Below are 12059 nucleotides of genomic sequence, written 5' to 3'. Positions count from 1 at the left end.
CTCAATGCCTTTTTTATAATAAAATTTTTATTTAAATACAGTCACTTGAATTATTTTGCATATTGTCTATGGCTGTTTTCATGTAAAACGGCAGTATTAAGCAGTTATGACAAAGAGTATGGTTTATACAACCTAAACTATTTATCATGATTTCCTTTATGGGAGAAGTTTGCTGACTTCTGGACTAGAAGGTTACAAGAATCAGGAAGGAAAATCTGATGAAAAGCTATAATACTAAGAGAGGGATTAGGTGTCCTAGATCAAAAGGTAGAAGATAAATTGGATATAAGGTAGCAGATTCAAGATATATTTAAAAGACTTTTCTAAAATATTAAGTGATCAGTTAAAATCTAAGTTAGGGGTTGAGCAGCTGGATGAAAGGTGATTCCAGATACTGAAACAGGTAAAATCAAGTGAGGATCAGGGCATTGTGAGGGGGAAATTAAGTTAGAGTTCATACATGCAAAGCAAAGAGTAGTCAAAAGGTAGTTATATTTATGACAATAGAACCTTAATTCTGAGGCGAGCAAAGACAGGCATCAGCAGAGATGCAATTAAATCCATTGAAATAATGAAACCCTCCAGGAAAAGAAGAGATAAACTTTTAGGTCTTAGTGGTGAACAATAGGACATAATATCAATAAAATCTGAGAAGAAATGGCCAATAATAACGGAGAAACAGAAAGTATGGTGGTATTCTTGGAGTCAAAAAGAATACAGTTTCTTCATAAGGAAGAGTTGCCAAGAGTTTAACTGCTACTGAAAGAGAAAAGGAAAAAGACAGAGTGATATTCATTGGATTTTCTAATAGGAAAGTAGTTAGTGGCTTTCATGACTGTTTTATCACTGGAATAGAGATAGCAGACAGTTTGAGGAGGGTGCAGAATGAATATGAAATAATTGAAGTCAAGTATAAGGTAAATCCTTAAGAAATTTCCAAACAAGGAAGATGGTATGAGAAGAACTGGAGACATACATGTCTTTAATTGGATTACATGACAAAATACACAAGATGAGATGCTTTATAAAGAAAAAGGTTCATTTGGCTCACAGCTTTGGAGATTCAAGAGCATGTCACTGGCATTAGCTCCTGACAAGGACTCCCTGGAATATGTCATAACATGGCCGAAAAGCAGAATGGAACTGGCCACATGCAGAAGAGACCAAGGTTTGAGATATTCTCACTTTCACAACAACCTGATCTCACAAGAAATACTTCATTCATAGTAGACATAATCCACTCCCATGTCACATCATTGATCCACTAATAAAGGTGGAGTTGCCATGACCTAAATACTTTCCATTAGGCCCCACCTCTCAAGAGTTCCACCAACTTTCCCCATCACCACATTGGCTATCAAGCTTGTGGCATACAAACCTTGAGTTGACAAGTCATAGCTAAACCACAGCTACAAGTAAGAATAAGAGATGTTCTATTCTGTTTTCTTTATGTATTTGTTTTTGAGTTTGTAATTGTAGAATACATTTATGTGCACATGAGTAGAGAAAGACAGGGCAACAATATTGAGTAAATTGTGTTTGAGCAATGAAATGTGCAAAGCCATGACTACAAAGTCAATGATGCCTAAAAATCACAGAATATAACAATTCAAGTATGTCTGTAATTGATAAATTTGTTTTAGCGAACTTTAAAAGAGTAAGGAAAAGAAGAGTCAATTAAGTGCTGGAGATAGTGACATTGAAGGAGCCCAAAACAGGTAACAGGAGAAAGACTTTTATGTTAGTATCAAAGTCCATATGTGAGTTAATTAAAGAGACCAAAGAGTAAGACATCAGCAAACAGCAAGAAGAGGTGGAGGGTAACTTAATCAGAGTGAAGGGCATTGGGAAGTGTTATGGTTTAGATATGTGGTGTCTCCCAGAAACCTCATGTGTAAGGCAATGTAGGAATTTTAAGAGGCAAAATGATTAGATTATGGAGGCTATAGCCTAATTGGTGAATTAATCCATTTGATGCATGAATAATTTGAAGAGATTACTGGGTAACTGTAGGCAGGTGGGGCAGTTTGGGATAAGCAGGCCATCATGGGTGTGTCCTTGGGGATTATATCTTGCAACTGGTGCCTTCCTTGCTCCCTCACTTAGGCACTCTAGTTCACCCAACCTCTTCCCCCCCCCCATCTCTCTCTCTCTCTCTCCTTCCTGCTTGCTACGAATGGAGGAGTATTCCTCCATCATTCCCTCTTGCTGTGAGGCTCTGCCTCACTTCAGGTTCAGAGGAATGGATTCAACTCACCAAGGACTTATTCTCTGAATCTTGTGAGCCACAAATCAACTGTTCCTGCTCTAAGGTGTTCTGGTCAGGTATTTTGATCACAGTGATGAAAAACTGAATAAACATTCCTCTTAAATCTGAGGGTTTGGGCTGGGTTGTGGCTAAATGGTAGAGCACATACCTTGCATGTGTGAGGCACAGGGTTTGATCCTTAGCACCACATTTTTTAAAAATGAAATAAAGTCTCATATATAGAGAACCCTGTGACTTTACTCCTCAGAGAACTTCTGAAGTGTTACAAAGAGTAAGATTAATATGTATTTTCTTTAAATAACTTATATTTTAATGCAGTTTCCCACCTTCTTATAATTTTTTTACTATTAATTGATGCAAAGAATGGGAAGAAAGTATTAGTTCGAGAACAATATGTGATAAAATGTATGTATCCTATGCTGATCAAAATTTTCTTTTTTTTTTGTCTTGCAACTTGAATTTATACTTTATTATTTTGAAACTAAACAAATTAAGAAAATTCAAAATACACAAATGCATGTTTGTTGTAAAAATTTCACACAGGAATATACAAAACAGAAAAACCAAATAACTTGTAAGTACCCCATGGCCCCAATTCCTTTATAGACACAGCACAGCAAAAGGTTAGGAAAAACACACGACTTTCCAGACCTGTTATTAGAACATAAAAAAAGTCTTACGGCATGCTATGTGCTGTTAAACATTTTGATGTTCTATTTATTTTTTGTGGTGATGCTCAGGAAGGAAGCCAGGGCCTCAGCTGCTGGGTGAGTGCTCCACCACAGCCTGCTTGTACTGCGGCACTGCAGGGCCATCTCTTTCTTCCTAACAGTTGCCCACTACTCTGCAGGATGGATGCGCTAGACTTTCTTTAAGGGTCCTCTCTCTGTCAATGGCTGGTAACAATGCTACTGTGCACATCCTTCTGTGCACACCCCGGGGCCCATCTCCACTGGAGAGCTGCCCACAGGCTGATGTCTGTGTATATGCTACATTGGCTTTAAAGCCCTCTCTGGACATGCCTTCCTATCTGTTACTGATATAAAGTTTTCTGAATACCTTGGATGTTTCAGAGCAGACAAATCCAATGAGATGATAGCTTGTCTATGGTCATCCGTACTTTACAAATCCTTATATGCGCATCTACTTCAGTGTCTCTAACATGGTGGACATTCCATAAGTGTTTTTCAGATAAATAGGGAAAAATTAACTAGACACAGGTATAAGATGAGTCAGTTCACTTTCCAAAGTTCCTAGAGGGAGAAATCAGGTCTTAAACTGGTTAGTGCATCAACCAGATTCCATTTGATTCCACGTTTTGTATCTCAGAGCTAGAAACCAGGAGATATTTCATTAAAGTTTCTTAGTTGGGAAAGTTGCAAGATGAATTAAAATTCTTCCTTCATCACTGAAGACTTCCCAAAGAGCTCCAGGAAAAAAGAAAACACAAGACCCAAAACTGCACAGCAACTGAGAAGACAAAGCGTGAAGCTGTAGGCACATGTGCACTCACCCAGGTTTTACAGAATTATAGTAAATGCATTTTAATGTAGACATATATGCCCAATATACCTCCTCCCTCCGCCCATTCTCTACAAATTACAACCTTGATGGGAAGCTGGATAGGCAAAGGAGCAGGTCACCTTCCCTCAGTCTCGACATGGTGGACTTCTTCCAGGCAAAGCTCTGGGAACATGGCAATTCCGTCCCTGAAAGGTTCAGAGGTGACTTGACCCAGTTTAGTGCCACTGGCCTTGCAAATGATCAGATGGGGTGAAACTGAGGCCGACCCCATAGACCACGGCATACAATGGTGCAGTGCTTGTGCCATTCAGGCACAAACAGGGCAAAGCCAGGAGTGGGAGATTTGGGGGGCAAAAAGGAAAAAAGCCAAGTACAAAGGAATTTATGAATCTGTTGAAAGGAAATGTTTTAGTTTTATAAGAATGTTGAAAGTTCACTCTTAAATTTCATAATGAAGGACCAGGCTTAGTTAGCAGTATGACATTTATACCAATAAATACTCATAAACACTCAAAGGCCAAAAGATGAACGTTTAGTTAGATGAGTACACACTGGGCCGTAAGGGCCAGGCCCTGCCCCTGGCACTGGGTATACAACTGCACAAAAATAGCCACGGCTGTCACCGAGTTTACTCCCCATAAGTATATCGTAAATAAGCTGCCAACTGAGCCCTCCCCTTGATATCCCTGATATGACGTGGGCCTGGGCTCTTGTTAGTCAAGCCACTCGCTGTCCTCCAGCCCTGCACTCACCACCATGGCCGTCCCCTGGCCTAGAGCCTCAGTCTATTCAAACCTGTTAGGAATGGTTCAGTTCTATACTCAGTTGGCTAGAGAGCAGCCTTCCAGGCACTTTGTCCTCTTGCCTTTTTCCAAAATGGAAGGTTCCAGCCCTGCCCTGGCCATCTGCATGCGAGACACTGTCAGGCAACAGGCAGGGGGATAGGATGCATCTGCCTGGGGCACAGCACTCCATGTGAGGCCTTGACACAGGCCTGGCCCAGAAAAGAATCTCACCTTTGAAGTAGCCGAAGTCCCTGGCTGTTAACAGCTATGGCACAAGAGTATCTAATATTTTTGGATTGGCATATATTACACAACCGCAAATTTGTGAATATGGGAAAGAAAAAAAATATATATGTGTGTGTGTGTGTGTAATATATATATATATATTTCCAAAGAATCAGAGCAAAGTCCAGGACAACAAAACCTCCTTTTCGCTGGGGTATAGTACTCTGGAAACTTCTTCCTTTTGCCTGAGCTGGAAGCCATGCTGACTTTCATAGGACATGCCTGATTTTTGTTGAAGGTCAACCTCAGTCCTTCCTTTCAGGTGTCTCTCTCCCAGGCTCCTTTGAGTCTCTTTTTGGATTCGGGGGATGGAGGCTGTCTAGCTTCTGCATGTCTTCTCGAAGACCATTTCTCAGATCTTCATTGTTCCTCAGAAATTCCTTCATCACTTCCAGTCGATTTGAGATCTCTTCGGGCAACATCTCTTGTTCTTCTGCTTGAAGATACATCTCATGAAGTTTTTCCCTCAGTAATTCCATTTCGATCTCATTTACTTGGCTTGCACTCAGGTAACTTCCTGTTTCGCCTTCATACCCATCTCGCTGATCTTCCTCGGGGATGTGAACAGCCCAGTCAGACGTCAACAACTGTTCTATTCTGGAGTATACTGCCACAATCTCTGGAATATTCCGGAATTCATTTAGAAAATTTTGGATTTTTATCTGAAAGTCTCGGAGCCATGTAGACGATACTTTCATCTCTGAAGGGTGCATGATCTCGTTGCGACACTTAATCACCTTGGCTACCTCCCAAGCGTCCACCGGCCAGAGGCCCTGCCAGCAATTTCCTCAGTGCACGTCTCCGTTCCTGTTGATGTGATGTCTCAAAATCTCCCGTTTCCACCCCGCGCACACCTGACACTGCGGCTGAAACTGACGGGCACGCGGGCAGCACCGCAAGCCGCCGCGGCAGGTGGCGCTGGGGCTCGGGCCGGGGGCCGCGGCGAGCAAGCCGCGGTGGAAGGAGAGCACCTCACGGCCGACGAAGCCCTGCAGGCAGCTGCGCAGTAGCAGCAGGCAGTGTCGGCTTTCACCCAGTTCTTGTACTCTGCGCCCAAAATTTTATATATATAATTTATATATAAAATATATATGTTAATATAATTAATAATATTTAAAATATTATTTATAATATTTATACACATAAATTATTATGTGATATTTATACATACGAATACATGTTCACATTTATACATTTTAACATAAAATAAGAAATAGGACAACTGGTTCTCTTCCTTTTTTTCCTTCATGCTTATGTTATTTAGGTTTCCTTTTATGAGCATGCATTTATTTTGTTAATTAGAAAAGCCAATAAATAGCTATTTTTAAAATAATGTCTTAGATCTGAACTCAATATTAGTTTTTAAAATTGATTAGATTTAAAAAGTAAGTGCCACTGCACACAGTGAAATGTGCAATCACATTTTTTTAGCTTCTCTTAAAAGCATGTAAATCTGTATAGTGTTTGCTTTATGAACTTCAATAAAACTAGAAACTTCTGGCAAAATGCCTGTTTCACATTCAAATTTCTGCATCACTGAGAGTGGAATCTAGCAGACTATCTTGGAGAACAAACACAGTCTTTGCTCTTTCTTGTGTACATTCATGAATCATTGAATTTCCTTCCCCAGTGTGTGAGCAGCTGCCTCGTGGTACTCACCCAAGGCTTGTACAAACCAAAAGGTGCAATGAAGCACAGAAAAAGAACTGTGTAGCTATATCATGTGGGTATAAATAGATGAATTGAAAAATGAATCAATTCATAACATAATAGGAAGAAAAAAAATATCAGTGCTATGGGCTCTTGGGTCCCTGATACTACTCAGGTATAGGTGGCTGTTAAAGTAATAAGCAAAGGGAGAAACACAAAGCTATGTATCTCCCCTGTTCTCAACGCTTGAGTAGAATATTACAGTTTGCATTCTCAGCCTTCTCTCTTTCCTTGTTATGGCTTGAATATGAGGTGTCCCCCAAATCTACTGTTAATGCAGGAATATTCAGAGGTGAAATTAGTAGCTCTCATAGTCAGAGAACACACTAGTCCATCCTAGTTTGAATGAACTGACTGGGTGATAGGAGGATTTTTCTTCACTGTAGTCCCTTCCTCTCTATCTCTTTCTCTCTCCTGCTTCTTGACCTCACCATGAGCTGAGCAGCTTTTCTCCATTGGACATTCCCCCCATAATGTGCTGCCTCCCCTTTGGCCCAGAGCAGTGGAGTGGCGTCTGTGGACTGAGACCTGTAACTGTGATTCAAAATAAACTTTTCCTTCTCTAATTGTTCTCCTTGTTTATTTTGGTCATAGCAATGCAAAACACTCCTCTATCTTCACATTTGTTTGCTTTGTTTAGCTATCCCATTTAATCTATACTAAATTTCCATATTTTGCCTTTTTATATGATACTTAAAACCTTAATATATCTACCCCCCTTTCCATTAAGAAAAAAATAAATATTATATAAAACAAAGCCTCTGGAGGCAAAAGTGTTCTGAACTACATTTGTGAACAACTTCATAACTCTCTACTTAAGAATGTACCATTCTTCATTTGAAAAGAGTGTAGATTTTTTCTGACATTTACATAACCTAGACGAAACACACATGATGGGAGTAGACGAAACACACATGATGAATCTGAATATTTCCTTTGCATGATAGATAAATTTTTTAAAGTGGAAAAATTTGGTATTTTTTTTTAGTCATTCAAACGTACTCTCCTATATCTCATAGTTTTGCAACATCAGCTTCATTTCATATGATACTATATCTTAAGCAAACACACAAAGGTTTGCTTCTTTGAATTACATATAGACTAACAGAATAGGAAAGTTCAGAAACAATGTGTATTATGCTCGATCAAATCACAGAGATTATTTATAGTATTATAGTAGCTGTGTTTTCCCAGCCCTAAGAAGTGAAAGCAGTGGTCAGTATAGCCAGTATTTCTTCATCTAAGTTTTCTTCATACCTCAACATCATTTGAATGCTTGACAAATCAGAGATTATATATTTAATATGGCCAGAAACATCCTAAAAAGTGAAACACAAATATTAAGTTTAAAATATATAAAAATCATACAGGTATCTTAGTTTACCTAAAGAAAGAGAAAAGACAATAAAGGAAGTATTAAACCTACAAATTAACAGAAACAAACAAAGTTCAAGATATGCCTCACTTGTATCTTCACTTTGACAAAGCTTCCTTTGATAATGAAATCAAATCAAGCTCTTTGAATATCCTTGAATATTAACATTCCCCTTGAGTGCTGTTTCCTGGCAAGAATCACTTAGAGAGTTTGCAAACAGTATAAAGATGTAGTGCAACTTTAGGCTCATATTATGTACTCAAGAGTCACAGATAATTTGAATTAGCTATGTATGAGAAAGATGAAAGCAATCAAAGCTGAAGAAAATAAAAATGTCTTGTACTCCATCATAAATATGGCAAAAGAAGCCTTCTCTCCTGCAATTCTGTCCACTATATACCAATACATGCTTTCAATCAATGGTTTGCAGTCTTCTAAATAATATGCCAACACAACAACCCAATGAATTACGACTTTCCTCTTCCTCTTCTCCCTTTCTCCTCCTTTTCTTTGGGACATGAATGGGGCAGTGCTAAGGCCATTCTATCACTAAGCTATACCCTCTGCCCTTTTTATTTTTTGAGATAGGGTGTCATTAAAATGCAGAGGTTGAAATCTCAAATATGCAATCCTCCTGTCTCAGTTTCCAGAATAGCTGTGATTATAGGCATATGCCACTGCACCCCACTGACAATGTAACTTTCCAATATGCTGGATCTGGAGGGTGCACAAAACATTATGGACAATTGGAAAAAGGAAGGTGAGGAATTTAAAGTAACAAATAATATGCTACTAAAAAGGGAATCAATATCCTTTTCTCCAAAACTCAGTTTTTACTTTGCACCAAACTTGTTAGAACATTATGTGTGATCTTACAATCAGTATGAGGCATTGAGCAACCTCAACAAACAACTTTAACAAAAGCAAAAGCTACCTAACATTCCAAATAATAAGTTTAGAAAAATTACAAGGTGAAATTCTAATTGCTGTAACTGTGATAACATAGATAATAGATGGGTTTGTAAAAGAAAGTCACACCCATAGATGAGACTCTGTAAAAAAAAATGCTATTGAAAACTGAAGCTATGAGAAGGATGTTAAAAAATGGTTCAGTCATTAGTAAAAGCAAGTTTACAAGACACTATCAGAATAATTGCAATAATTGATTGATAACCAGAGTGGCAAGTCATTTAATTTCTTTTTCTCCTGACAGAGATACATAATACATCATTAGGCCATATGAAGAATAAAAAAATCAGTGCTCTACACTTGTTATAGAAATCTTGGCAAAGCAAAAAAAAAAAAAAAAAAAAAAAAACCAGAATTGCTACATCATGCACTTTGGTATTGTCTCTGACTATACAGCATTCCAGCATCATCACTTTAGGGTAGACTGGTTGATTTCTAATTGAGTATGTCTTGATGGAAGACAGATTCCACCTCTACTACCCTGTTGATTCCCTGTTCCTCCAGCACTTCACCCAGCCTGATCCAGCCAGAGAATTTGAGTCTGGAAGGAAAGATGAGAAAACAGGGAAGTATTTAGGGCATCATTTGGGACATTGTTATGAGGATTTTCACCATCATTTGTCACCGCCAGTACTGCTATCCTAATAAAAGAGCTTGTGTGACTTCCTCTTAAGCCTTTGAATAGCTTCTTTTGTTCCATATCCATCTTTCAAATTCTGTATTTGGTCTTCATATTGATTCTGTGAGCTGTTAGCCGATCTATAATTTCTTTCTGTTGCTTGAACTCAGGAACATACACTCAAGAGCTCTTTGATGCCTAAATAATTGCTTAAAATACTATTGGGAACACACTTAGGCAAACTCCTTAAAAGAAAGTGATCACCGATAACATCAATATCTCCTAACAGTGATGTAATTGAATTTTTTTTCTTCTATTTGCATTTGTGTAAAATCATTGTATGTATTTAATGAATATCACACCAGATCATAATTCCAAACTGAGTTTTATTTTACTGCAATAATTTTCACCAGAACGTAAATACAAATTTACTTATAGAGAGCTAATGCTTGGAAATAAATATTAATTTCATGGACTATTTCTGATGAAATATGGGAAAAATAACTTTTAAATTACCATTTTTTAACAAAATTTCTCCTCTCCTGAAAAAGCAAGTTTTTCAACTTTGACACCATTAGAGATTATTCAAAACCATAACATAATTCTTTCTTTTAATTACCAATATTTCCAAATAAGTGCTTACTTCTTGGAGATGATAAGCAATTAAATACTGTATATACTTTTGCATGTGTATGTTTATATATATATTTGTGTGTATACACATATCTTTTTTCCTGACAGCCCTCCATATCTATGGATTCTATATCTATGAATTCAACTAAACATGGACCAAAAATTTGAAAAAAAAAATTTCTGTACTGAACATGTAAAGACTTTTGTCATCATCATTCCCTAAACAATACAATATGACAACATTTACATAGCATTATAATAGGTATTACAAGTGATCTAACAATGGTTTAAAAATATACATGATGATATGCATAGGTTATATGTAAATACTAAGCTATTCCATATAAAGGACATATATGGAATCTGAAGATTTGATAGCTGCCTTTGGTTTTGGAATTGTATCCCTCATGGAAGCCATGGGAAGACTGTACATACAATTTTAAAATTTTTACTTGTCTTTTATAAAAAAAAATGCTATAATAGTTGTCTCTGGTAATGCAAATTTGGAAATGAATCAATTCAAAATTGGTAGCCATATATCAATAACCACTTACAATATAAGTGTTAGAAAAAGTATATCAACTTATGTAAATTAATTTAAATACTATACTGGTGACTTATATAAAAGTGAATAACAATTTAATGCTTTAAAATATTAAACTCTTAATCTGTGTTTTTAAACTTAGCTACATTTTGACAAAATTTTAGCTTGTGTACATGGCATCTTTATTGGCCTAGACACAACAAACACTCAAATCAGCTAGTTTTTGTTGCAGATTTACTTCAGTAACCCTGATTAAACTAATCCACATATTTGCAGTATCAATCCAGTCAAAGGCTTCTCTTTGATTCCTTTTTTTAGATTTTTTTGAGAGTCTTACATATATAGATGGCTAATTTTTCAATGCATTTGCAGATAATTTTATATTTATAAATAAAGTTTTGAACATGTTCATCTAAATTAATTTAGTCAACCATCTTTATTAAGCTGAAATATTCAGTTTGAACTCATGCACTTTTGTTGGAATTTAACATGAACACTTGAATAAATATACTTTATCTTTTCATTTGATTACCAAATTTTCCGAAAAGTTTTTAAAACCCACAGAGGACAAAATTTTTCACACATTCATTACGGTTTACATACATTTCAAAAAAATAGAATATGGCTAACAGTGAAATTTCAGTAGATTTTCTTTTTACAACTTGTTTTGAGAGAGCATCAGATATTTTTTTAAGGTAGTCTCCTCACTATGGTTGGTCCTCGAGAACTCGCTAGGAGTGTAGCTCAGTGGTAGATCTCGGGCTTAGCATGTACAAGGTCCTGGGTTCAACACTTGGCATAAAATGAGAAAAGTAAAAGAAAAAAGGAAGGGCAGAAGAAAATTGGAATAATTTTTTAAAAATATTTATTTTTTAGGTGAAGATGGACACAACACAATGTCTTTATTTTTATGTGGTGCTGAGGATCGAACCCGGGTCTTGCCCGTGCTAGGCAAGCGCTCTACTGCTGAGCCATAATCCCAGCCCCTGGAATAAATTTTAATCATTTAACCCTATTCATATTTTCTGACTATCTTTTCAAAAACTTAATTCATTCTGATTAGAAACTCAATTTATTCCTTTTTCTTAAGAGAACAAGCACTGCCATAAAACCCATTGTTTATATTTTAAACACTGGAGTTCAGAAGTGAAAGATTCTTTAGAATAGTGTAATTTTTTAAAAATTATAAAGATACATTTCAATTGTGTTCACACATTTCAAACATGATTAGAATTTTCTCAGTTTTTATACTGGTGGCTAAATACATGGAATATTGCATTATTGCTTCATACATAATACTATTCTGAAAATGTGATTTCTTAGTTTTTTTTGTAAAAAATGAGTAA

The 12059-nt window shown here is 36.8% G+C and overlaps 1 protein-coding gene and 1 pseudogene across 9 annotated transcripts in view; both read right to left on the bottom strand.

Annotated features, from left to right (window-relative positions):
- Naaladl2 (N-acetylated alpha-linked acidic dipeptidase like 2) overlaps positions 1-12059 on the bottom strand; it is a 1254678-nt gene that overhangs the window by 611476 nt on the left and 631143 nt on the right. The gene's annotated exons all lie outside the window — the stretch shown is intronic.
- LOC124108376 (uncharacterized protein CXorf38-like) lies at positions 2724-6022 on the bottom strand (annotated as a pseudogene).

Source organism: Marmota monax, unplaced genomic scaffold (genome assembly GCF_021218885.2).
Source record: "Marmota monax isolate L192 unplaced genomic scaffold, Marmota_monax_Labrador192_F-V1.1 WCK01_AAM20220418_F8-fsc00074, whole genome shotgun sequence".
In the NCBI taxonomy this organism is placed as follows: Eukaryota; Metazoa; Chordata; class Mammalia; order Rodentia; family Sciuridae; genus Marmota; species Marmota monax.
The sequence above is the reverse complement of the archived record's forward strand: the minus strand, read 5'-3'. Positions and strand labels throughout refer to the sequence as shown.